Raw genomic sequence first — 26,153 nt, 5'->3', positions numbered from 1 at the left:
AGTGGCACTATCTGTGACAGTGTCTGGTGAACATGGGTGGTCACCTCAGTAAAGTGTGAGTCTCTCAGCACCTCAAGTCACCGAAGAGTGTCTGACAGGCCCCAGGCCCTCCTAGCCACACAGCCCAGTCTTGATTCCTCGATACATCAGCTAAGTCTTGATGTAAGCAAAAGGGTACACAGTGGGGAGCCCTACTATTATTCCAAATACCATTACTCACTCTAGGCTTTAGAACAAAGGAAATAGAGACAAATTAATCAAAAGAAACAGAATACCTAGTAAAGACATTTCTGTCAGTGGTTGGTGGTTAATGACGGAGTGACCTGCATAAGGACTACTTATTGCTAAAGGCATGCTCCAATGCAGAGAGCAGGGAAAGTGAAAGAAAATTCCACACAGAAACAGCATTATTCCTTCTTGCCTGTGACCGCAAGCCAAAATGTCAACACCAGTTCCTGAACTTGACTTTCTATATAAACGAGCAGCATTAGCATTTCTGTAGAGCAAAGGGTAGAAAATAGCTCATAATGAGGTAAGATGTGGAATTAAAAACACAAACTGGTGTGCTTCAACAAAGCTGGATTATTCAGTGCAAACAGTATATCCATTGTCAGTTGAGTGACAAGATAACCAAGTCTCCAAGGCTGAGCAGCCCGGAACGACAGCTATTCCACGGCAAGTTACTGTGCATCAGTTTTCCTATGTGTCCAGAGAAAGAACAGCTTGGCCTTGACACCAACAGATCTGCACACACACACATACCTAAAGGTAACCTAAAGTCTATTCATGCCCTTAGCCCACTTTTTCAGGGGATTGTTTGTTTCTTGCTCACTAGTTTGATTTCGTTGTAGAGTCTGGATATTAGTCCTTTGTCAGATGTATGGACTGTGAAGACTTTCTCCCACTCTGTGAGTTGTGATTCCTCTGCTGACTGTTCTTTTACCATGCAAAGCTCTTTAGTTTAATTAAGTGCCAGCTCTTTACCTTTGCTTTTATTGCTTTTGGGTTCTTGTTTATGAAATCCTTGCCTAAGCCAATGTCTGGAATGGTTTTTCCAATGTCATCTTCTAGAATTTTTATAGTTTAGATTTATAGTCTTAGATTTAATTTTTATAGTCTTAGATTTAAGACCTTGATGCATCTTGAGCACCACTTCTTCCCCAATAACCAGTGAAAAAAAAATTAAAAATACAAAAACACAAATAAAAGTAACTCAGCACGCAATTGCACTGTCTGAACTTCTTTGAAGAATGAATGCCTTTCAACTATTAAAATTAATTTTTAACTATATATCCAAAGATTGAGTATTAATAATAAAGAGTCATTGAACTGAGCAGTTACAGTTCCAGAGAAAGAGTGCCAGGTGTACATCTCTTAGAATATAAGCTACTAAGATGCAGAGACTCTGTGTGAATCACTTCGTTCAACACCGAAAGCATGTCAATGAGAAGGGAAATACTCCCAAATACTTTTTTAGTGAAGATGACAAGGACTCAGGGCCCTTGATTGGAAAAGATGGATATCCAGGGTGAACCAGGTATCTTAGAAAAGAAATTAGGAGCGCCTCTTACTAAATGTTGGGAAGAGCAGAAGCAAAGCCAGACCTCAAGCTAACGCCAGCATCCTAAAAGGGGCGAGGACTCCCTGTCTCTAGGTCTTTCATTCCCACTTTCTTGGTGTCTTGGCTTCATCTCCAAACTGAAATCCTTTTCTTCCCTAGAGCAGGAAATACGACTCCAGTAGTTCTCTGCTAGCATCGTGCTAAGCTGAAACGTACAACTCTCTTCTTCTACTTAGTTCTATGTACGGTCCAACAGAATCATCTGCCTACTCTCGAACCAATCCTGTACCGGGGTGTGGCATTCTGATTACCCACATTGGGTCATGGATTTCCTTCTTTTCTCCTACCCTTAACGTGGGAGGCAGAGATGGATGAGTTGGGTGAGGAAAGAGAAGTGGTTCCTGCAAAGGAAAGGAAAATGCACTGAAGTCCAGAAATGGGGAGAAGCAATGAATATTAAAAGAAGTAGAGGGCCGGGCGCGGTGGCTCACGCCTGTAATCCCAGCACTTTGGGAGGCCGAGGCAGGTGGATCACGAGGTCAAGAGATCGAGACCATCCCAGTCAACATGGTGAAACCCCGTCTCTACTAAAAATACAAAAATTAGCTGGGCATGGTGGTGCGTGCCTGTAGTCCCAGCTACTCAGGAGGCTAAGGCAGGAGAATTGACTGAACCCAGGAGGCGGAGGTTGCGGTGAGCCGAGATCACGCCATTGCACTCCAGCCTGGGTTAGAAGAGCGAAACTTCGTCTCAAAAAAAAAAAAAAAAAAAGAAGTAGAGTAATGTTAGGGGAAAAACAGCAAAACTAGGGTAGATTCCCACATATCTCAGCAGGAGTACTAGAGATCCCCACGTGTTAATACACACAAACGATTTTTATAGAAGATGTTATTATTCTTTGTGTGAAACTGCATACCCAGTTGAATTCATGCATGAATGCATAATGCAGTCACCCACTACCACAAATTTTGCAGTTGAGTTTTCCACATTTGGGGCAACTGCAGGGATCAGCATATCCCTGTAATGGATCCAGGGAGTAATGGATGAGCCTCGCCCTGGGAAAATTGCCTTTAAGATCATGGTATCTGCCCTGCCAGGAAAGTATGAAACTGGATATTTCTAAGGGCATTGAAACAAATCTCCTTTTTAGCACAAGTTATGGGTGTTTTGAAAAGCCATTATTGCAAAACACATAGAAATAGAAGATAAAATACAGTAAACATGGATCGAAATGCATAATTGTGCTTCCAAGAGAATAAGAGAAATACCCAGGGGAAAATGACAAAGCAGAAAACCTGAATGGTCAATGAATACAAAAACCATGACTGGGCCGGGCACGGTGGCTCAAGCCTGTAATCCCAGCACTTTGGGAGGCCGAGGCGGGTGGATCACAAGATCAAGAGATCAAGACCATCCTGGTCAACATGGTGAAACCCCGTCTCTACTAAAAATACAAAAAATTAGCTGGGCATGGTGGCACGTGCCTGTAATTCCAGCTACTCGGGAGGCTGAGGCAGGAGAATTGCCTGAACCCAGGAGGCGGAGGTTGCGGTGAGCCGAGATGGCGCCATTGCACTCCAGCCTGGGTAACAAGAGCAAAACACCATCTCAAAAAAACAAAAACAAAAACAAAAAAAGACCATGACTGCTCTGGAAACATTTGTAAATCTCAAGAATCTAGAGGCTTGAATTTGAAGGCTGTGCAGCACAGCAGAAGTCAAGGCTTTAGGTCACTGCAAGTAGATACTTCTGTATAAATTCAGAATTCATAAATCAAGAATTAAAAGCTTCTAACAGAAGTAAAGAGATTTAAAAAAAGAAACTTGTTCATCTCATGTTTATTGCAGCATTATTCACAACAGTCAAGAGGTAAAAGCAGCCTAAATGTCTGTCAACAGGTGAATGGATTTTAAAGAGTTGTGTATAAACAATAAATTATTATTCAGCCTTAAAAAAGAAGGAAATCCTGTCATGTGTTGTAACATAGATCAACCTTGGGGACATTATACCAAGTGAAATAAACCAGTCACAAAAATACAAACACAGTATGGCATGAGTCTTCTTATATGAGGTTTTTAAAGTAGTCAAACTCTTAGAAACAGGAACAGAAAACAGTGGGTGCCAGGAACTAACGGAGGGGAAAGGAGGAGTTGTTCGATGGGTATAAAGTTTTACAGGTGACTCCCAAACTCTAATCCTACTCAAGCTGGTATAGAGGATAGAATCAAAGATAAGATTATAGAGTTATAGAGCAATAAAGAGTAGTGCAAACCAAACATTCTATACCCAGCCAAACTGTCAGTCATATATGCAGACAAAAAGAGAAGAAGAGTCCCAAACATGCAGGACCATAGGACTTACCATTTGTACAACCTTACTGAAAAATTATTCTCCAAATTAAAATAAATGTGGCCAGACACAGTGGCTCACACCTGTAATCCCTTTGGGAGACCAACAGAGCTGCATCACTTGAGGCCAACAGTTCAAGACCAGCCTGGGAAACATGGTGAAACCCCGTCTTTGCTAAAACACAAAATTTAGTCAGGCTGTGGTGCTGTGTGCCTGTAATCCAGCTGAGGCAGAAGAATCACTTGAACCTGCAGGCAGAGGTTGCAGTGAGCACACCACTGCACTCCAGCCTAAGTGACAGAAGGAGACTATGTCTCCAAAAATAAAAAAACCAAGCAAATAAAAAATATACATTTTACACTGGCAAAGATCAAATTATTTGATTATTTGTGATTATAATACTCATTATTTATTAAGTATATAATCTCTGCCAGTAGTTTCAGTAGATACTTTATAAATGTCATTTCTATCTATCTTTCAACAGACCTCTAAATTAGATATTCTATCCACTTTATGGATAAGAAACCTAAGAGAATTGACTAACCCACTCTTAGATTTCTCCTCTATGAAGTCGTTAAAAAAGCTCATTTAGAGGCTTTGTAGTTTGCAAAATTGCAAAATATCATACAGCTAGAATTGGAAATTGATCCTGGTACTTTCTGATCTTTTGAATTAAAGCTCATGCTGAAGTGTATTGGGTTTACAGGTATTCTTAAATCCAGCATCAGGCATAAGCAGACTAGCATCTTTGTCTACTGGGGTAAAGGGGCCAGACCATCAAAATAATCAGTTCTTTTTTTTTTTTTTTAAAGATGGGGTTTCACCATGTTGGCCAGGCTGGTCTTGAACTCCTGACCTCAAGTGATCCACCCACCTTGGCCTCCCAAAGTGCTGGGATTACAGGCATGAGCCACCTCACCTGGCCAATAATCAGTTCTTTAAACCTCCTTTCTGATGGCTCACATCCTCAAAACTTTATCAGCTCTTAACATGATATCATGTACACAGGAAAAATACAATGTACATTTTTAATAAAAATGGAGTGGCTTTTAAGAGGTATATAGCAGTCACAGCTGACATCCAAATTGTTTTATTCCACGCCTGGAGATTTCCATCTTCCACCACCACCTCCACCCTCCTGCTCTTCATTCCCCCTTATTTTGCTGATCTGGTTACTGCTTTTCTCTCTTCCAATTCAGACTCATGGTGACAGGATAGGAAAGAAAGAGGTAGAAATCACGGGGTTTGTGTCAGCTGGAGAATGGGGTCTATGCAAACCTTTTAACCACTTTTTCTCAGGGGTAGACTTGATCCTCAGATGCAGATTTTATGTGCTGGACCTATTTAGTTCCTCTTCAGTCACGCTTGCACCTAAGCATCACCTGCTCTGACTTGTAAACATTGTTCTAACATTTGTCCCCTAACACAAAGGAGTTAACTGAAGCTCTGAGAGGCCTGGAGGTCAGCCATGAAACTTCACATTATTTGACTTAAAACAAATCTTGAAAGAATCATCCCCCTCAACATGGCACCTGTGTGCAGGCAGAAGCATTCACCTCATACCACTACAAAAGAAGCAGCAGAAATCGAGGGATTCCCCTCCTTTCTCTGGGCTCCAGGTCTGAATTGCCAGGCCTGCCGGGTCAGCAGTGATGATGTGCTACGTAAGAATGATAGCTGGGTGGGGCTGGACTGTGCTATGGCACATAAGGGATGAAAGTGAGAGATATTTCTTAATTAAAAGTATATATCCTTTATGCTTCAAAGTTTGGACTCACATTTCTTAATTCCATTTTTGCACAAAATCTTACAGTGTCATTAATGGATTTGCCCAGTGCATTGATAGTATCATAATCTATCAACTCTAACCTGATTAAACATGCACTTGCCATTTAAAAAAATTAGAAAACTGTTGTACATGCTTCAGCAAAGTATTTCCCACACCTGCAGTGTGTATGGAGCTGGTTTAGTTAGAGGCATAATGTATTTAGCATGGTATAAACAAAGCTTCATTGCATCTGAACATCTCATTTGATAGATTCCTGAGACCTATTTGCTACTGTTCTTTCCTTTGTGACTGTCTTTACAGAATTACTATTTTGATTACTAAGTTTAGCACCTAATTGAAACTGCAATCTTATTCCATCACATTTTGAAGTCCATGTATGGGTATAGCTCCTTTTGAAGACAATTAGGCATCAGAGAAGGAGTCAAGATCTCCATTTCCTTGAACATGCGGAAGGCAGAAATTACAATGCTGTGACTGACCCTGGCTGCGTTTCGAGGTGACTGTTTTGGTAATCAGTTGATTGGCACCAAGTTATTAGGTGACCAGTTGCACAGAACATCACCTACATTACTGAATAAACACTGACTTGGGGTCTACAGGGCGATGGTGGAGGGTTGACAACAGCAGTGCTGTAGGAATAATACTTGGGTCACAGAAAGAAAGTCTATATCAAGCAATGTAGTGATATATTTTATTTTTATTTTTTAAAGCCTACAGCACCCAGTATTCCTGTGGTCTCCCATCCAAGTATTAACCAGGCCTGACCCTGCTTAGCTTCCGAGATCAGATGAGATCAGGCACGTGCAGGCTGGGATGGCCGTAGACTGTAGTGACATATTTTCAATCACACAATTTCTGTAACAGGCCAACTGCAATCCTCACACAGTTAACCCAGACGTAAAGTGAGTACTGGGTAAAAGCAGACATATCTTTATTCTGAACCATCTAAATTCACTTATTTTTATAGATAGGTTATTTTATCCTATCAAAAAAATTCTACTCTGATTCCTTAAAACACTCCTGCACTACTTTGTGGGTAAAACTATCAATTTGCATAATCATTTCATGTGAAGTTGTTAAACTGCTAAGCCTGCAAAATTGATTAAGCTGCCTTTTACTGAATTCTAATCATTAAGTGTAACAATATTTTTCGTTCAAAAAGTTACCAGTTTCCTGGAAGTATTCTTCATGGCTTTATTTCCTCTGCTAATTGATCCTGGTCATTTAATTTAATAACTTTTATAAAGTTAAAATTACAAGAATTTAATTGGCTTTTGCTTAGCTTCCAATTATGTCTAATTTGTTTCTATTCAGTCTCATTAAATCCAGTTATGGTCAGACTAATAGTAATTACTCCCAATAGTTAATTTACTTTAAAATAAGGACTCTGTCTTCTGTTATTTTCAAGGAGTTTTTCACCAGGGTTAGGTAAGACTTCTTAATTCTATTAATACAAATGGCATCCTATGTGCATGAATAAGTTTACATTTAGTACAAAGGCCATCCCATGTCACTTAGCAAAGCCATCAAGTCTCTAGAGGTGGTGCAGCCTCTGTTGAGGTGGCCCCCAGTAACATCATTAATATCTATTGTAACTGGCAGGCAATCACTTAGTTTCACATTTTATTACCTGAGTCATACAAATGTGTAAGAAAAATACAGAGTTTTAATTAAATGGGGTAAAGGATAATATGAGTAATACTCACAAATAACATTTGGAAAAGGTAGAATTTTCCCAGAAATGATGCATTCCTGGAGCAAGCTTATTTTGTGTTTGGTTTGTTAAATATCTATTTCCATTTTGACAACCACTGGAAAAGCCCCGTTTCACAAGGACTATCCGTGTGAGCGATCATACAAAAGAACACCCACCACACAAAAGCAAAACAAAAGTGGTCCAGGCTTCACATTAAAGACTCATTGCCGTTTTCTTAGCAGAGATAAAGAAAACGAGGTTACTTTTATATTATGAGAAGCAGAGAGAAAGAGGAAATGGAAAAAAAGTGCTAGGAAGCAACACTGGAAAACAAGCCGAGGGAAAAAAATGAACGTGATTATGTTTGGAATTAATTTCCTATCCTAAAAGCAGAAAATATTGAAAAGAACAAAGCACATTTTTTGAGACAAATAGAACATAAAACAAATTATTGTTAAAGATGATTTTGCAGTGCGAACAAAAATATCTGTGACTTGTTTCTTCCCATTAAAAATAAGATTTTGTACAATTGCATGTACATAAATTATTGAAATAAAATTGTAAAGATGGAGAACAGACTACGGGGTGCTCAGAGGAGGAGTGAAGGCAAAGGTGTCGGAGTGGCCACAAGATAGCAAAATGGAGCCTGGTGGTGAGGCTATCTTTCTGTGTCTTGATTGTAGAGGTGGCAGCTACAGAGATCCACATGTGATCTACATGTAGATCTACATGTGCATAGAATGCACATGCACACAAATGACACACACACACACACAAATGCATACAAAACTGTTGAGATCTGAGTAAGCTCTTCAAATTGTACGTACGTCAGTTTCCGGGTTTTGATAATAAACTATAGCTTCGCCAGATGTCACCACTGGGCGAATTGGCAAAGAGCACCTAAGGCATCCCTGTACCTTTTGCAACTTCCTGTGAACATGAAATTATTTCAAAAGAAGCTTGAAAGTCAAGTATAGCAAGACCTAAATCCATCACTTTAAAGAAGAAACAACTGAAGATTAGTGACATTGTTGAAGAACATCAAATACTCAGTAATCCGTATGAGAGCTGTATTCTGTCCACTCACGGCACAGCTGTCATTTAGCCTTTTTCTGATGTGCCCTGGGCGACTTGAGTGCCCTGGGATTGCCAAGGCCTATAATGTTGATTTGTTACTAACTTTGTACTGAACCCAAAAAGTTCAAAATAATTGAATAGCCACTTATATAACAAGTAGTGTTTTCACTTATGAAGAGACAATAGTGGTAACAAATTTAAATATTTGGAGTAAAGGATAGGACCTTGGCAAGATAATAATGGCAAAATATAAAACAGAAAAAATAAAGGAATCAGAAACATAAGTAGTTCAGTATCATGAATATCATGAAAAGATTCTGGATATGAGAAGCAAGAGAACAGAGATTGTACTGTGTTTATCACCTTAGATAATACCTGCCCTTTCCCTGAATCTGTTTTCTTTTCTACAAAATAAAGTGAACTGGATCATCTTCAAGGTCCCCCAAATATTCACATTCTTTGACTCTACATGGACTTCAGTTGAATTCCTAATTTCAATCTGGATAATACCTGTGTGCTGTATGGCAAGTGGTATGCCTAAACACTCATGTTGGTCCTAGGAAATAATTAAGTCTAGCATTTGGCAGCTGGAAGCCATGGAAATCTTTTAGGTGTTCCTGAAGCTTATTCTATCAGTGTACCAAGATAAAATTCTAAACATGATAGTTATAAAGTCCATTAACAACTATAAGTGCTGTGTTATCTCAGAAGACCTTGTAAGAATAATGATAAGAAGTGGATCAAGCAAAACAGCCCGAATTTACCCCCAAGAGCCACTAAAATGATTAACTATTCCATTCACGAAAATTCACTATGTGAAACCATCTAAACTTGCAGTTTCTGAGCTGACATTATGCCAGTTGTTTATGGGAGTATTAATTACATCTTCATTTAGCTAAGCATCACGAGTAACAGCAGACTTACAATTTATTGCCACTTCTTTATACACCTGTTTATACTTGTCATCATAACAATGTCGACTTCAATATTCCCACCAAAAGCAATTTTGAAAAAGTACCCCTTTTGCAACATGAAGCTAAAGATCTAGGATTTCATAAATAATCAAAAGCTGAAAGGTAGCACCAGTAATCTCTGTTAGTTGTGCAAAAAGACATCAAGTTTAGTATCAACTTAATAAAACACGATAGTCCTTAACCAGCAACTGAAATGTAAAGTTATCACATTGCTTGCAACTGAAATATGAGCCTATTCACAAATACAGATGACGGTCACATGAACATCTCTGCTGAACTCTATGTGACCTCACCAATAGAGTAAGCAGGGAGGAGGGCAGAGATGACAGCTGCCTCTGTATCTCCACCAGGCAAGGGAGCAGGATCATGCCCCACATGGCTCCTTCCCATCTCTTTTGACCATCCAGGCAGATCTGCAATGAAACAAAATGAAAGCACCAACCATTTCCTTGGCTCTATTTTTCTTAGTTTCTTACAGAGAAACACCTAGTCACATGCCACTGACTGCATTCCTAATCGGAATTTTGCATTCTCAGGCTATGGGTTACAAGACTCAAACAGCAACGTAAATCCATCACTGTCACCGGATACAACACATGAAAGGCGCTTGTGTGGACAGCTGATCAGAACAATACCATGATTTAGGAGCATCAGAAGCCCTACTTGACTCTCATTCTCTAACATTTTCACAGGATGCTGGCTGACCTACACCTCACTTCAGGTACAATCGACAGACTACAGCTAGGCCAATTCATAAACTCACCAGCAGCCCAGGAGATGGCCTGACATGAAAGGCTCTGCACAAGCAGGAAGAAAATGAGCCAATGACTCCATTTCATTCTGTTTGTATCCCACGTTATTTTCACAGAGCGGTAAAAGTTTCTGCTGTTCTGCACACACATACTGCTCACTTTCTTTGCTGCCTGATCTGATGGTTTTAAAAGGGGCTTTTCCCCCTCTGCTTGGCATTTCTTTCTCCTGCTGCCATCTGAGAAGGACGTTTGCTTCCCCTTCCACTATAATTGTAAGTGTCCTGAGTCTCCCCCAGCCATGCAGAACTGCAGAGTAAATTAAAACTCTCTTCTTTATAAATTATCCAGTCTCGGGTATTTCTTCATAGCAACATGAGAATGGACTGACACGAATACTGAAAATAAAATTAACCCAAAGGAAAAAAGAACATATGGAAAGAGTAGCAAAGAACCCATCAGAAACTGGAAAACAAACAGTAAAATAGTAGACTTAATGCTAACCATATTGTTCATTAAATGCAAATGAACTAAACACTGTATTTTTTAAAAAGAAATTTTCATATTGGATAAAAATTCAAGAACTTATAAAATGCAATCTACAAGAAATTCACTTTAGATATGAGGCAGATATAGAATAAAAATAAAATTAAAATAGACTTACAATATAAAAACTAATACAAAAATATGAAATGCTATTATTAATATCAGATGAAGTAGACTTGGGATAAAATACGTTATTAGCAATAAAAAAAGATATTTCATAATGACAAAAAGTAAATTTACCAGAACATATAACAACCATAAATATGTACAAACCTAATAATACAATTTCAAGATGTATGCAGCAAAAACTACCAAAACTTAGAAAAGAAACAGACAGATGTCAACACTGCTCTTTTGAAAATTGATAGAAGTAGCCTTTAAGTCAGTAAGGGTAATGCATCTTCATAATGCTATGAAATCTTGACCTAGTTGACAGCACATTACACATTTGTTTTCATTTGTATGTGGTGAATTCACCAAGATGGGCCATGTAACTCTATTTACTGCTATTTAAATCTCAATAATTTTAGAACTATTGGTGTCGTGAAGTTAATTTTCTGATTGGAATAAAAAATTAATAACAACTTATTTTAAATTTGCTAAATATTTGGAAATTAAGCAACACATTTCTAAATAACCCATGAGTCAGAGAAAAACATATAAGTAAAGCTTGCAAATAGTTTATACTTGACGACAAACTCACAACACACAAGAATTTGTGGAATACAGCAGAGCAGTACTTAAAGTGATATGTATATTTTTAATGCTTATATAATAAAAGAAGACAAGTGTCAATTATCTAAGCTACCACCTTTAAAAAACTAGAAAACTAGAAAAAAGGAACAAATTAAACCCAAGTAAGAAGAAATGAAATAATATAAATGGAAGAAAAATGTGATGACATAGAAAACTAAAACAACAGAGAAAAATCAGTGAAACCAAAGAATGGTTCTTTTAAAAGATTAATAAAACTGGCAAATGCTTAGTCAGACTGATTAAGAAAAAACGAGAGAAGAAAGAAATTGTCAAATCAGGAATAAAGAATAGGATAACATCACAAATGCTATGGATTTTAAGGAGTTAACGGGGAAATATTATGAACAACTTTATGCCAGTACATTCAATAGATTAGTTATGTCAACAAATTTCTTAAAAGACATAAATAAAACAAGGGTAAAAGACTTGAACAGACACTACATGCAAAGGTATATATGAAAGGCCAATAACCACATAAATGATGCCCTAGGCTGGGTGTGGTGGCTCATGCCTATGATCCCTGCACTTTGGGAGGCCGAGGTGGTTGGACCTCCTGATGTCAGGAGTTTGAGACCAGCCTGACCAACATGGAGAAAACCCCATCTCTACTAAATATACAAAATTAGCTGGGCATGGTGGCGGGTGCCTGTAATCCCAGCTACTCGAGAGGCTGAGGCAGGAGAATCGCTTGAACCCGGAAGGTTACAGTGAGCTGAGATGGTGCCACTGCACTCCAGCCTGGACAAGAGCAAAACTTCATTAAAAAAAAAATGCTGCATGTCATTAGTCATACTTAAACTACAGTAAGATTCTGTTTCACATCCACTAGAATTATTATAATTAAAAAGAGACAAAATACCAAGTGCTGGTGAGGATGAGGAGCCACTGGGACCCTAACACATTGCTGGCGGTGGTCTAAATGGTAGAACTACTTTAGAAAACAGTTGGTCTGGTAGTTTTTGATATGGTTAAACATATCACATGTCCCAGCAACTCTACTCCTTAGATATTTACTCAGGAAAATGAAAAGGCATCTACACAAAGGCCTATGTAAGAATGCCCATAACCATCACATTATAACAGCTAATAACTGGAACGGTCGAAAAGCCCATCAACAGGTGCACTGTGGTACATCTGCTACTCCGCAGTAAAAAAAACAATAAAGTAAAATAAGACAAAAAGGAAAGAACTGCTGATGCACGCCACAAGCTGGATGAATCTCAGGACCTTATGCTCAGTGCTACACACAGAAAGTTTATGCAGGGCCCTTGAGAACTGTTGGATCATGAGGGTGGAGACCTTGTGAATGCCCTTAAATTACCAGAGAAGACTTCCGTGTCCCTTCCATCAGATGAAGATACAGCAAAAAGATGGCCATCTATGGACCAAGAATTGTCCCTCACCAGACACCATCCTGCTGAGGCGAAATAAATTTCTGTTGTTTGTAAGCTGCCCAGTCTATGGTAACTTATTACGGCAGCCTGAATAGACTAAGACATTGAGCACAAGAGGCAAACACAGAAGGGTCACAGTGCGCGAGTCCAGACACAGTGAACTCCAGAACAGGCAAAACAAATTCATGCCGACGTGACACAAGCCAGTGGTTGTCTGGAACTGGCGATAAGGTGTCAACTCTAAAGAAACATGAAGGAAATGTTTTGGGCATAAAAAACGTTCTATACCTTTATTTTGGTGGTAGTTACACAGGGATAAACGTGTCAAAATAATTGAGCTGTACTGCTAAAATAGGTGTATTTTAATGCATGTAAACTAGCCCCAATAAAGTGGCTTTATTTTAAAAGGCTTACAACTATTTAATCACATGTGTGCTCAGAAAAATAGACACTTTCCATAAACTCTTACTGGGTATATTCAGTTCAAACAAATAGTGTACTTTAACATCACCTACTGTAGAAATTGTAAATTTATTTTTTAAAATTAAGATGACAAATGTATTGAAATATGAATAATTATTAAAATACATATATCCTAGGCTGAATGAAGAGAAAGGACCACGGCATTCCCTGGTGGGCAGAAAGGGCTTCTTCCATGGTATTCAAGTCAGTCTGCACAGCGTCTCCTGCTCTGCCTCCCCTGCAGGAGACCTGGCACTGACCCCAATAATTTACAGGGGGAAAAGGGCACTATGAAGAAAACTGCAGGAGCAGAGGTTTTCTACTGAGGTTGAAGCAGTAAAAGAAGAGGTGTTACGTGGTACCTTTACATCAATATATTCTTCAACCCCCACGACAATCTACAAGCATGTAAAGTCTCCATCAATTGAGACAATATTTAAGAGGGTTACAGTTTACCTAAAAAAAATAAAGCTAGCATTCATAGATACAAAAATTTAATACACAATAGGGATTATAACACTGTTAGTGAACTGTTTCAGAATAACTGCCTTTGGGTATTTAAACACAAACTGGAAAATCCATCAGAAAGTCAGGCAAGGAGAGCTCTTTCGCATCTTCTTAACCTATGGAACAAGCACCTAATTCCTCCACAGCCTCTCATCAGGGCCAGGAAGTCAGTCACCGGACAGACACAAGCTTTAGGCTTTTCTGCCTGTTCGTCTGGGTGAATTATCAAAAGCAGACCCAAGGAAGGCCATGGATGCAGGCAGTTTATTTTGTATAATCAATCCCTGGAAATAGGAGTGAAAGTCTTGGAAAAGTGAAAGAGGGAAAGAGAAAAAATCAATGTAAAGGTGTGTTACCCAACAGATCCCACTGTTGATACTAAAGTTAATCCCATTGGGATACTGAGGAGTTGTGTAAAATGCACCTGAGAATTTTCTACCAATGTGAGGGATTAACTCGCCAATTCTGTTCACCACTGGTCAAGGGTAACCACAGCCACATACTAATTGACTTCTCATCACAATCACCTGAAGAGCTTTTTGAAAAATACTGATTCAGGCTGGAAAGAAAAGCAGTTAAGTCAAAATATCTACAGATGGTACCCAGGAGCTGGGTTTTAGTTATCTCCAGGTGATGCCAATGTTTAGTCATTCTCGAGAACCAGTGCCCTGGAAGGTAATATCCTGGCACATCCAGATGTGCTTATGTGTGAGTGGCAGGAGGGGTTCCCACATGCGTTCCTCACCAGAGCATCAAGAATCCCAGGCCACGCAGGGAGACAGTGTCGTGGCCCAGCCGAAGTGAGGCCAGACCCCACCTGTGAAAGACGCAGAGCACCAGCAGATGTTTCACACGTTGCTCCCATTTGTGGCAGCCTACCCACCTCTAATTCCAACTGTAACAACAGCTGGATTGAGAAAGAAGATAAGATACTTGAATTGCTGCAAAAAGCCCAGAAAAAAGTCCTTGCTTGTCCTTGTTCGCCCTAGGCTTCTGTTAGTCACATGCTTGGCACACAGTGGACTCTTCACAAATGTCTGTTAAACAGAGCTACAGCATTGTCAGGGACACCATGCTGTGAGCTAAAGAGAGGAATGATGATTGGAGGGGTCCCTGTATTCTACCCACCCAGCCAACAGCAATACATTTGGATCACTTATATGCCGGCTCTCAAAATACATACCTCATAATTAAAAAAAAACCAATATTTTCATTATGTCTTGGGTTAAATTAAAAGAAGCTATGTGTTGCAATGATATTTAATGGAAAGACTTTAATATGGGTGACATGGTTTGGCTGTGTCCCCACCCAAATCTCATCTCGAATTCCCATGTGTTGGTGGGAGGCCGCTGGTGGGGGGTAACTGAACAGTGGGGCAGCCTTTCCTGTGCCGCTCTCATGATAGAGTCTCCCGAGAGCTGATGGTTATTTTGAGGGGAGTTTTCTGGCACAAGCTCTTTTTGCCTGGCTCCTCTTCACCTTCTAACATGATTGTGAGGCTTCCCGAGGCACGTGTAACTGTATGTTCAATTAAACCTTTTTCTTTTGTAAAGTGCCCGTATGGCTTTATCAGCAGTGGGAAAACAGACTAATGCAATGGTATCACCAGAATTTGAGTCCACAAAGGCCAAGAGATTTTCCCATCATCTTAAGGAGGAGGTGGAACCCCCACATCCACCCCCTAGTTATTTGTAAAGTAAACATGAAGATTCTTCTTTTGGTTACAAAGTTGAGATTAAAGAAATTTGCTTTAATACCTTTAATGCTATGTGACTTTTGGGTAGCTATAAGTTTTCTCTGTGCCCTAGTTTATTATCTTCAAATTACAGTATTGAACTATATCATCTCAAACTCCACCTGAAAATGCTATTTGAGGATATTTTACTTTACATTTCTTTTAAGTGTCAGTCTACTAAAGGAATATTTATTGTTACTCTTACATATCTCCTTAGTTGATAGAATTTTCTCAAAATGCTGATAGGGTGTCAATGAGTTTGGCAAATACGCACATATCATCGTCAGGGATTTTTAATTTCCTCCCCACTGACTTTGCATAGACTTTATGGTCCGTACCAAGTCTAGTCATGATTTCATCTGCATTTTTCACAATTATTCTGACAAGCATCTGAGTACACAGCCATGTTCTGAACACCCCGACTGTCCTCTTTAATGCATAGAAAGTCCTGTCACCACTGGAAGGGCTTAATATTAACCAATAAATGGAATAGGATTAAAAGCAACTTTTCCGAAACATATGGCAAATTATTTCCCCATTCGAGTCCATATTCCTTTCAACAAATACATTAAACGATATTAAATACTGGGCATCTAAAAGGTATTTAGTGTACTGTCAGTTTTCACTGTAAAAAAGATGTAAAAAAAATGTGGCGTTAAAATTATGTCTATTTTGAGTATATCTTGGGTTAAATGAAGGCTACGTGTTGCAATGATGTCTGAAGAAAAGACTTAAAAGAAAATAATTACGTTAACATAATTACTTTAAGAATCCACGTGTTGTGCAGGCTCTTCTCATCAAGATGAAAAGAGAAGGTTGAAAACTACTTATTTTCTGGTGATCCAAGAAAACAGACTATTGAAGATCAACCCGAGGAGAACTCGTTTAAGTTTAAACCACACAAGCTTTATGTTTCTGGTCATAATGATGGTTCTTTCTGTTTACTTTCAAGAAGAAACGTGTTGCTTTTTTCATTGTTATTATTGTCATTTTGATTTTTTAAATTTTCTTTTCCTTTTATGTGTTTCTGTCTTTGTTTGAAACTCCCAGGCCAGCAGCCAAGTAACCTGTAACCAGGAGGCTGGGCCCCATGCAGCATAGCTCCAGGTACCCACAAAGCTTGGCAAAGATGCTGGGCACAGGAAAGGGTGTAGCCTCGCTGGGCTGTTGTCTAAGGAATTGAATGGTCTCACTTAACCCGTAAATCACCTTGACAGCTTTGTTTTGACCAGTCCCACATTCTGCAAACAAACTCACCACCTTTGTGCTAATTAATTTTCTCCAATCTGTTTACATAAGACTTTTTGTCTAATTTTCTTCCTGCAGAGCTGCTTAAAAAAGATAATCCATAGCAGCCTCTGCTTCAAACAAAATATAAAACTTTTTTTTTCTACAAAAAGGAGGGCCCTTAGTTTTATGGTTGGGGTCCACACATAAAATTTTTCTTATAAAGCAAAATAAAAGTAGAAAAACTGTCTAGTTGGGTGATTTTTATTAATCAGAATATTTTAACTTGAAGTCTTCAAAGTGCTTTCAGATTTTTCGTCTCATTTGACTCCTGTAATCACATTGAGACCCAGTATTAATATCCCAGTTTCATAGATGTAAAAACGGGGACAGAAAGAGGTTATTAGTGACTTGCTGAAGTTTGTTTAATTTGCAAGTGAGGGGCAACCAATCAGATCTTCTCTGTTCAGAAGCTCAGTCTGAAATGTCCCCTAGAATCCAAAGAAGCTCAACATTGCACATTGAAAATCAATATAGCCTGCAATCTCAGTGCCTTGGGGGGCCAACATGGTAGGATCTCTTGAGGCCAGGAGTTTGAGTCCAGCCTGGATAACATAGCAAGACCCCATCTCTACAAACAACAAAATTAGCTGGAGGTGGTGGTTCCTACGTGTGGTTACAGCTACTCAGGGGGGCTTAGGAAGGAAGATTGCTTAAGCCCGGAGTTTGAGGCTGCAATGAGCTACGATTGCACAAATGCACTGATGGCTGGGCAGCAGAGACCCCGCCTCTGTTTCTTTCAATCAACACGATCAGGGCTGCCTGCCCTGGCACATTAAATCTCACCCATTGCCCGTGTCCATCGCTAACCTGGGGCCTGTCTCTTCATCCACTTCATCCGTTTTTATTTCCTCAGACTTCCAAGCAAAATGGAAGGAAATGACATAACAGCGTCAGTATTCTGCATTTTCTGGCTCACATTCAGTCAGTAAGTACTTACTGAGCATCCGCTATGCCAGGTGCAACCAATGTAGGTCTTGAACAAGATGCAAAATTCTTTTTTTTTTTTTTTTTTTCTTTTTTTTTTGAGACGGAGTTTCGCTCTTGTTACCCAGGCTGGAGTGCAATGGCGCGATCTCGGCTCACTGCAATCTCCGCCTCCTGGGTTCAGGCAATTCTCCTGCCTCAGCCTCCCGAGCAGCTGGGATTACAGGCACGCACCATCGTGCCCAGCTAATTTTTTTGTAATTTTAGTAGAGACGGGGTTTCACCATGTTGACCAAGATGGTCTCGATCTGTTGACCTCGTGATCCACCCGCCTCGGCCTCCCAAAGTGCTGGGATTACAGGCTTGAGGCAAAATTCTTATACCTCTGCAAGAGTAATATTTGATCTTCATTTATCTACCATTTATAATATTTTATTTGTCTTTTATCAGAAACCCTTTGAATTCTCTCTGAAGTACAGTTAAAAAAAGATATAAGTTGAGACTGAGATCATATACTGAGTTATTTCTCTTGCAAATTCATAGTACTCATAGTGAATGTCTGAATTTTGTTTTTCTTTTTGTTTGGAGGGAAGGGGTAGTTCCTGTGTTGCTTCTTTTCTTTCTAACAGTGCCATGATTTAAGTTCCCTCATTCATCTTGGCTATCTTGAAGATAAATCCAGAAACCTGCCTTCCGCTGGAATCAAAACGGCTTTTCCTCATCAGCTCTGGCGCAGCCATAGGGCAGGCACGAGAGCAGCCCGCGGCTGTCAGTCATTCTCCCTCCAGGCTGGGACTCTTGATCAGTGATGAGAGGACAGCAGAGGCATATGACGTTTATCACAGTAGCAGTGCGCAGAGTGAACCCTTCCTGCCGAGATCAGTGCAGGGCTCCTTGCTCCCCGAGTCCCTCCGATTCTATCTGCAAGTTTCTCAGCTTCCAGTTTATTCTCTGGGCCTTGCTCTCATTGCTACCACCAATACTTTTCGGGAAGCTCCCCTTTTCTTTCATGTTATTTTCAAATGGTTGCAACGAAAGAGCATTAAGTGACACTATCCAAACTCAGCTGGGCCCTGCTGCTCCCAATGTTCCCAATGAGAAAGAATACATTGAGCCCGGAGGAGGAGGGTCAGAGCTCCCTGAGCCAGCACTGGACACTCAGAGGCTCCTGTGCAGTAAACAGTGGTGAGAAGAAAAGGGTGGAGAGGAGGAGGGAAGAGAAGAAAGGGCAAAGGAAAGGAGGAAAGGAGGGCAGGAGGGAGGAAGGAAGACGGGGACGGAGGGAGCACTAAAGGAGGGAGAAACGTAGGGTGGCAGGAGGGAGGGAAAGAACACGAAGGATAAAGGAGGAAAAAGGGATGATCACGGGCATGGGAATAAATCCCATGTGACCGCTATGGCAAAAAATGCTAAGTTAAAAAAAAAAAAACCACTGGAGAAACACCCCTTTGTCTGTTTAGGTACATGCTATCTCTTAAAAGAAGATGGAAATTATAGGTTATATATTTTACATGAAAATTAGGATCTGAAGGATATGCAGAGAAATACATGAAAATACAAAATTAGGTGCCTAAATTCAGAAAAGCTGGTAAATATTAATGAAGTAAAATAGCAGGCAAAGAAACTGGGAGGGGAGAGTGACTTAGAACGTAGACCTAAATAAAAGAATTAAAAGGGATTTTAAAATTAGATGAAGGACCAAGGGTGGAAATCTACAGGATTCCTGCTTTTTTTCTGTCTATACCACTTTGGCAAGTATAGTGCATAAAAGAGGTAAGGAGGATTGAGAAAAGCACGTTGATCTTTCTACTTAAATGAAATTTTATCCGAAACCAACAAAACAAGAGTGAGACGCAGAACTTTTCTATGGTTTTCTGCAGAGATCTCCCGATAGACGCTTTATGTACTCTTCGATTATTTGACTGGTTGAATTTCTATTACTTAAAACAATTTTCTCTCTCTCCTTGCTATTTGCTAACTGAGGTTTTCATTACAGAGGCCCTCCACCCCCGGGTACCAACTCGAGATCAATGGCAAGACATCATCTCTCGACACGGTCACCTCCAGGTCTCAGCGACGCTGCTTTGAGCACGCATCGGTTGTGTAACCCAGGGCCTCCTGTTTGCTCATCTGTTTTCATTTTGTGGTTTAGAAAGTGTACATGTCCGGCCACTACCAAGCAGAAACATGAATAAGCAATTATCTGTTAAATGGATATTTCACAGATGCAAGTTATTCAACGCTTTTATTAACTCTCAGAGCAGCATGTTATTCAGTTTCCACACCAAGTGAATATCCAGTAGGAAATGCAGCTCCTACACACACACAATTGCTGTGTAAAATTAAAGGGGAAAATGACAATGTCTCTCCAGCCCAACAAGCCTCTTTTTAGCATTTTTTACATATTATGAAATATAAATCTAAAGCAACTTTTAGGTTGTTTACAGAGGACAAAAAGTTATTTTTAAATCTAGGACTTAAAATGAATGATTAGAGGTAAATCTAGTTGGCTTAACCAAAATAACTGCTATCACAATTACTTATGATTAGCCTCCAAATGAAATTGGTAGCCTACTCTATATAGGAAAGTAATATAAATATGAGCTAGGAGAATATCAGTTTTATCTTATGTCTTCTCAATAACACATTTAAACCCCTTAACTTTCTTATTTCAAATACAAGCCAAAATACAAAGAAAAATTTTGCAAATCATGATGAGAAGACTGAAAGCACAGGCAATAAAAGCAAAAACACTCAAATGAGATGGCATCGAACTAAAAACTTCTGCACAGAAACGGAAATGATCCCCAGAGAGAAGAAACAGCCCTCAAAACGGAATAAAACATCTGCAAATCATACATCAGATAAGAAACTAATACCCAAAATACAAAGGAACTCAGCTCAATAGCAGGAAAACAAATGAATAGATGTTAAAGTGGGCAAACGACCTGACTTCCTCAGAAGAAGGAATGCACGTTGGTACATGAAAAAATACTCAGATTCTCTAATTATTAGAGAAATGCAAATCAGAACCACAGTGAGGTGTCCCCTCTCCCCTGTTAGGATGGCCGTTATTATCAAAAAGATGAAAATCAATGTTGGACAGGATGCAGAGGAAAGGGAATTCTTATACATAGTGGAAATGTAAATTACTACTACAGCCATTATGGGCAGTAACATGGTGGTTCCTCAAAAAGCTAAATACAGAACCACCAAATGGCCCAGTAATCTCACTTCTGGGTGTGTATCCAAAGGCATTGAAAGTAGGTCATGTATTACACATGAAAAGACCCATGTACAATCAACCTTCCTCTCAAGGATTGGGGTTTTAATGAGTCACTGTAATAAATTTACCTGCTTTGAAGATGAAAGAGCTGAGACAGAGAGGCTAATTAACTTACCCAAGTAGGAGCTGGGACCTAAAGTCTGCTTCTAACACTGCACTGATACTAACCCAGGCAGTGAAATAAAACACACTGGACCATGAAGATAAGTGGGAGGGAAATCTGTAAAAGACAGAGAAACAGCTTAACTCCTAGGGTGGGTTTTTAGGCAATCCTGGGTGATGGTAAGTGGCCAGGCCAGCAGCATTAAAGCAGCAGTAGGAGGCAGGGACGAGGCCCTCGTCATCACACCCACCTCCAAGGGAACTCGCTGCGGTGTGAGCACGGCCCAGCAGTGACTGTCATGTGGGTGTAGCAGACATTATGCTTGACTCTGATGTACTGCTTCCATTTTTCTAAAGGGAGTCCTTGACTCACAGTCAGTACTAATGGCTCTGACCCAGGCTCAGCACCGCAGGAGCGCTGGTCAGATGTTCCCTGGAGCACAATGGCTGCTTAGTGAGCATCCTCACCAAGCGCAGTTACCTGCTTCCTACTCTCACTGACACAGGCGCTTCTGACCACTTTTCCAATTGCACAAGGTCATTTCTGAGGTTTAAGTCCCTCCCTCACTGTAATGAACAGATCCCAAACCTTCAGCTTCGTCTGACAAAATGTGTTCTAAAATATGTTCACTGATTTTTCTAAAACTAAATATTTTCAACTAAACCAACTCAATGGAAAATGAAAAGGGAATTTTTGTTTGTTCAGTAGTTTGCCCAAAATATCGTATCATTTCTTTAAAGTAAATTTTAGTCAAAAAAGAGCTTATATAACATTCTAACAAAGTTGCTGGAAAAAGTAAGTCCTTTAAAATGCTGTGTGTATTTATGCATCAAATACTACATAATATATCCTATATATATCATACTTTATAATATGTACTATTTGTAAATAAATATTTTATAAGGAGAGTTTTATTCCTATGACATAATGTCATTATAATTTTGAAAACCAGAAGTAGGACCTAACAATGTGTTAAAAATATTGCACTGTTAATTGATGCATTAATGTCATTTTCATCTTTCCACAACAGATATTTAACCTTCAGTACGTATACGCATCCCCAGGTAAATGAGCTTTCTTATTGGCCAGCAAAGCTTCTTAGAAAAATAAACTGAAAAGATACAACTTCTATCTAAAGAGGTTTCAAAAACTTCACACATTTTATCCATGACAGAATGGGAAAAAGTCCCATAATTAAGGGTAAATTAGCATGTGAAGGGTAAATTTCATTCTACTTCAATGACTCTCAAAAATCAAAAACTTTCTTTACCATATTTCTTAACCTAAAAAGCAATTAATAAGCAATGGCTTACAGTGTTGCTGTGTCTTGGGTGTGCCCAGGGGACTATTTGAATTCTTCTTAACTGAGTTGTAAAAGCAAGAAAAAAGCTGCTTTGGGAGATCATTAGGCTTTTGAAACCAAAATGATTATTAAATGACATCACAGAGACCCACAGCCAAATTTATCATGCTTATATGTCTCTTTTTATCTGCCAAATATAACTGCCTTGTTATTTGTCTTTTAAAATATAAAACAAAGTTCAATGCACAAATAAAAATTCAATGCAGCTCGATACAAAAACGTTGTTTTTTACAGTGATTCAAATCAAAGCCATCCTGTCCAATCCTGCTCTCATTTAGAAAGGTTTCAGTTGGAGCAGAAAGGTGCTAATGACTAACAGCCAATCTGCAGTGGAAAAAATGCAAGCCGGTGACCTAGAAGCCACCGGTGTTCAAAGTCCTAATTACTCAGATGTCAGAAGTACAAGATTGCATGCTTTTATAATGTCAAGATAATTAAGATAGTTTGCAAAATTGCACCTGGTGGATTTTAAATTCGAGTGACCCCAGTGGTCTGCAAAAGAATATAAAAAATGGCCTTGGTAGCCTGCTGCTTTTATCTCAGTGGCACTCTTTCTGTCTCTAATAATGCACAGTGATCCCAAATCCACACCTGGGAGTAGAGATGAACACGGCGATGCACTAGCTCACGGGCTTCTGGAAGGAAAAGAAAGCAGGAGTCTGCTCCCTCTCCCACACTGCGCTAGGTGCTTTCTTAGGCCCTGAACCACACTCAGCTCATTGTGCCAGAGATGCTGAATGAATGTGCCCAAGCCAATGGCAAAGCTAGGCCTGGCAGCACCCTCTGTTGGTCTAGAAGACTCTGACTGACATCCAGCTGAGGCCGGACTTCAAGAGATGGGCATCATGAGAGCATCCATTATTTTGTCACACCCTCCTTAACTAGGTTTTAAATAAACAATTCAAGTGAAAAGGGGCAATATTATGTTAATAACGCACATTACGTTATTTGTCTTGGAAGAAGTTTTTGTTTACTTCATATATTCCTAATGTCACATGACTTCAGGCATTTATGAAAAATGTATGACAAGCCACTATTAAAGCGTGTGGTTTAATTATAATGGTGACCCTCTCACATCCACCTCCACCCATATGGGCTGGCACAGCAAAAGATGCATTATCACCAATTAGAACTTGAACAGTCATTAGAGCAGACAAAATGTTGAACAGCAAAGTATCAAGCATTCCCTCTCATGATTTGAGGTTAAATTGTCCCAAGTGACCGAATGCAAGGGAGGATAGGTGTTTTGCTGGGACATTTTTGTATTTCAGACTCAAAATTCTCTTAAAAAAAAGACAACTTGAACCGAGCTCATCATATCAAGAGCGAGATCACATGATCCTTCTCACTGAAGAAAATCCAATGGGTCTGACAATGAGGTTGGAGGCTTTGCCAAGAGCTTTTGCTGTGTGTTTCTCAAGGAGTGAGAGAAAGAAAGAGAGAGGAGGCAGCCTGAAGTTCAGCCTGAAGCACCCATCACCACAGTCCGCCCCTGAATCCCAGCACCTCCAGGATCAGAGGGTCCTGCCCAACACAGTAGCCACAGGCACATGTGGGTACCAAGCACATGAAAAGGGCTGGTTCCAGCTGAGGTGAGCTGTGAGTGCAAACTGTACCCTGGATTTCACAGACTTAGTGTGAAAAAGAACATTCTTAATTGACGGTTTGTTGACATGAGATTTTTGGATATATTGAACTAAGTAAAATATATTACTGAAATTAATTCTGCCTGTTTATTTTTTCCTTTTGTAATGAGGCCACTAAAGACAACTTACCCATACATTTAAAGTAATTGAAAGCAGGCTCTTGAGGAGATATTTTCATACCCATGTTCACGCAACATTGTTCACAAAAGCCAAGTTTTCAACATCTGAATGGATGAGAAAAATGAGGTTCACCTGCATAAAGGAGGCTCATTCAGCCGTAAGAGATAACGAAGCACTGATCGGTGCTAATGACATCACAGGGCGTGAAAGAAGTCAGTCACAGAAGACCACGTATCCTATGATTCCATTCATATGAAAATCCAGAGTGGAAAAGTCCACGGGGACAGAAAGGAGATAAACGGTTTCTTAGCCACGGGGGTGAGAAGATGGGGTGATCTGGAAAAGATTCTAGGTTTCTTTTTGAGGTGACAAAAATGTTCTAAAATTGACCATGATGGTGTCTGTGCCGACCTGTGAATATACTAAAACCATTGATCATACGGTTTATGTGGGTGAGTTGTATGGAATGTGAATGATATCTCAATAAGGTTATCTTGTTTTAAATAAAGAAAAACTCTCAAGAAATTGAGGGAAAGGAGGGAGAAGAGAACTTCAGGCAGAGAGTGGCACTTGCAGATAGGACCCGCAGGGAAGGGGCAGATGTGTTCTCTCCCCTTGGACGGCGCTTTCTGTCCGTTGTCCCTAAGATGCAGGCCACGGCACGGTCAGGGAGGGGGGTCTCCAGCCCTGCCCTGCCCACAACGCTACCAGCACCACCCTCTACTGTGCAAGCATGCAGCCTCACTGAAACTTCTCCTGGAAGAAATAGGGGAAAATGCATAACGGGGAAACAGGTAACAGAAAGTGCTCCTGGTCAATACATTAACTTGCTAGCGATATAATTAACCTTGTTATTATTAGGAGCCACAGAAACTGCTACACAAAGATAACGAAGCCTTGCAAACTGACAAACCAAATGGACATGTTAATAAAAATGAGGATTGAGGAAGGTTTCTTCTTACTGAACTGTATAAAACATCTTGCCTTTGAAGCATCAGAAAGTGTTTCTCCACCAACGGCATCTCAAGAAAGCCAGAAATATGACTAGTACCATTCCCTCATTATAGGCATTTTGCACGATTGCTTTCCACAGCCCTCGCTAAGGCTGTTGACTTGCTCAACCGGATAAAAAGAGACAGCTAAACAGCTACGGTGAAAGGGAACTCTGGCCTTCTGAGTCACTTAACAGGCAGAATGACGGAGAGGCTGACCTGCCTAGCCCTCGGGTGAGGGAAGGGAATCCAAGCTGCTGGCACAGAAGGGAAAGCTCGCTGTTACATGTCCGGTTCACTCCACGTGCTTGCAACAGGATGAGGACAGCAGGCCTCACCGCAAAACGGGGAAACGTTAGCAAGCTATTCCCCTAAAAAGGAGCTGAAGAGGACATGATACTTTTGAGAAACATTAAGTTCACCCCGCCCCTGGGGCTCCCTTGTGGAGAATACCTTTTAGTTTTTAATTAGTGGTACGTGGGTAACAGCTGCCTTCTTGTAATATTTTTGAGTTATCAGTAAATACAGAACACCTGTTTGTTAATTTTAATCACCTGTTAAGAGAGAATAACTACGTGGATCAGAATCTGCTCTGGGCCTTCATCCTGGATTGCTGTCAGACCCCGAGGCTCTCAGCTCAACAGGCTGCTGGCCCCCCAGACAGACCCAGTCTGTGGTTGGATCTGGGTGTGTCTGCCTCTCACTTCCTTCAGCACCGCCTGGGTGGGGGTCTCACGGCAGAGCTGGTGCTCCGTATGATACAAACAGCACCTGCCAGGTAACTCTCAAACACATGAGGAAAATCACATGACACTTTTCAGTTCTTTTTGTTTA

The 26,153-nt window shown here is 40.1% G+C and overlaps 1 protein-coding gene, 1 long non-coding RNA gene and 2 pseudogenes across 5 annotated transcripts in view; 1 reads left to right on the top strand and 3 right to left on the bottom strand.

Moving 5' to 3' along the window:
* The window catches only part of LOC118152121 (uncharacterized), a 275,375-nt gene that overhangs the window by 71,077 nt on the left and 178,145 nt on the right, over nt 1–26,153 (bottom strand). The window lies entirely within an intron of this gene.
* Nucleotides 656–22,652, top strand: LOC144581895 (uncharacterized). The gene is made up of 2 exons (XR_013533306.1): nt 656–768; nt 19,806–22,652. It is a non-coding gene; the product is annotated as an uncharacterized LOC144581895 (long non-coding RNA).
* Nucleotides 2,491–2,666, bottom strand: LOC118152411 (U1 spliceosomal RNA; annotated as a pseudogene).
* Nucleotides 6,408–6,524, bottom strand: LOC118152448 (5S ribosomal RNA; annotated as a pseudogene).

This window comes from Callithrix jacchus, chromosome 3 (genome assembly GCF_049354715.1).
Source record: "Callithrix jacchus isolate 240 chromosome 3, calJac240_pri, whole genome shotgun sequence".
Taxonomy (NCBI): domain Eukaryota; kingdom Metazoa; phylum Chordata; class Mammalia; order Primates; family Cebidae; genus Callithrix; species Callithrix jacchus.
Note: the sequence above shows the minus strand (reverse complement) of the source record. Positions and strands in the feature narration are given on the sequence as shown.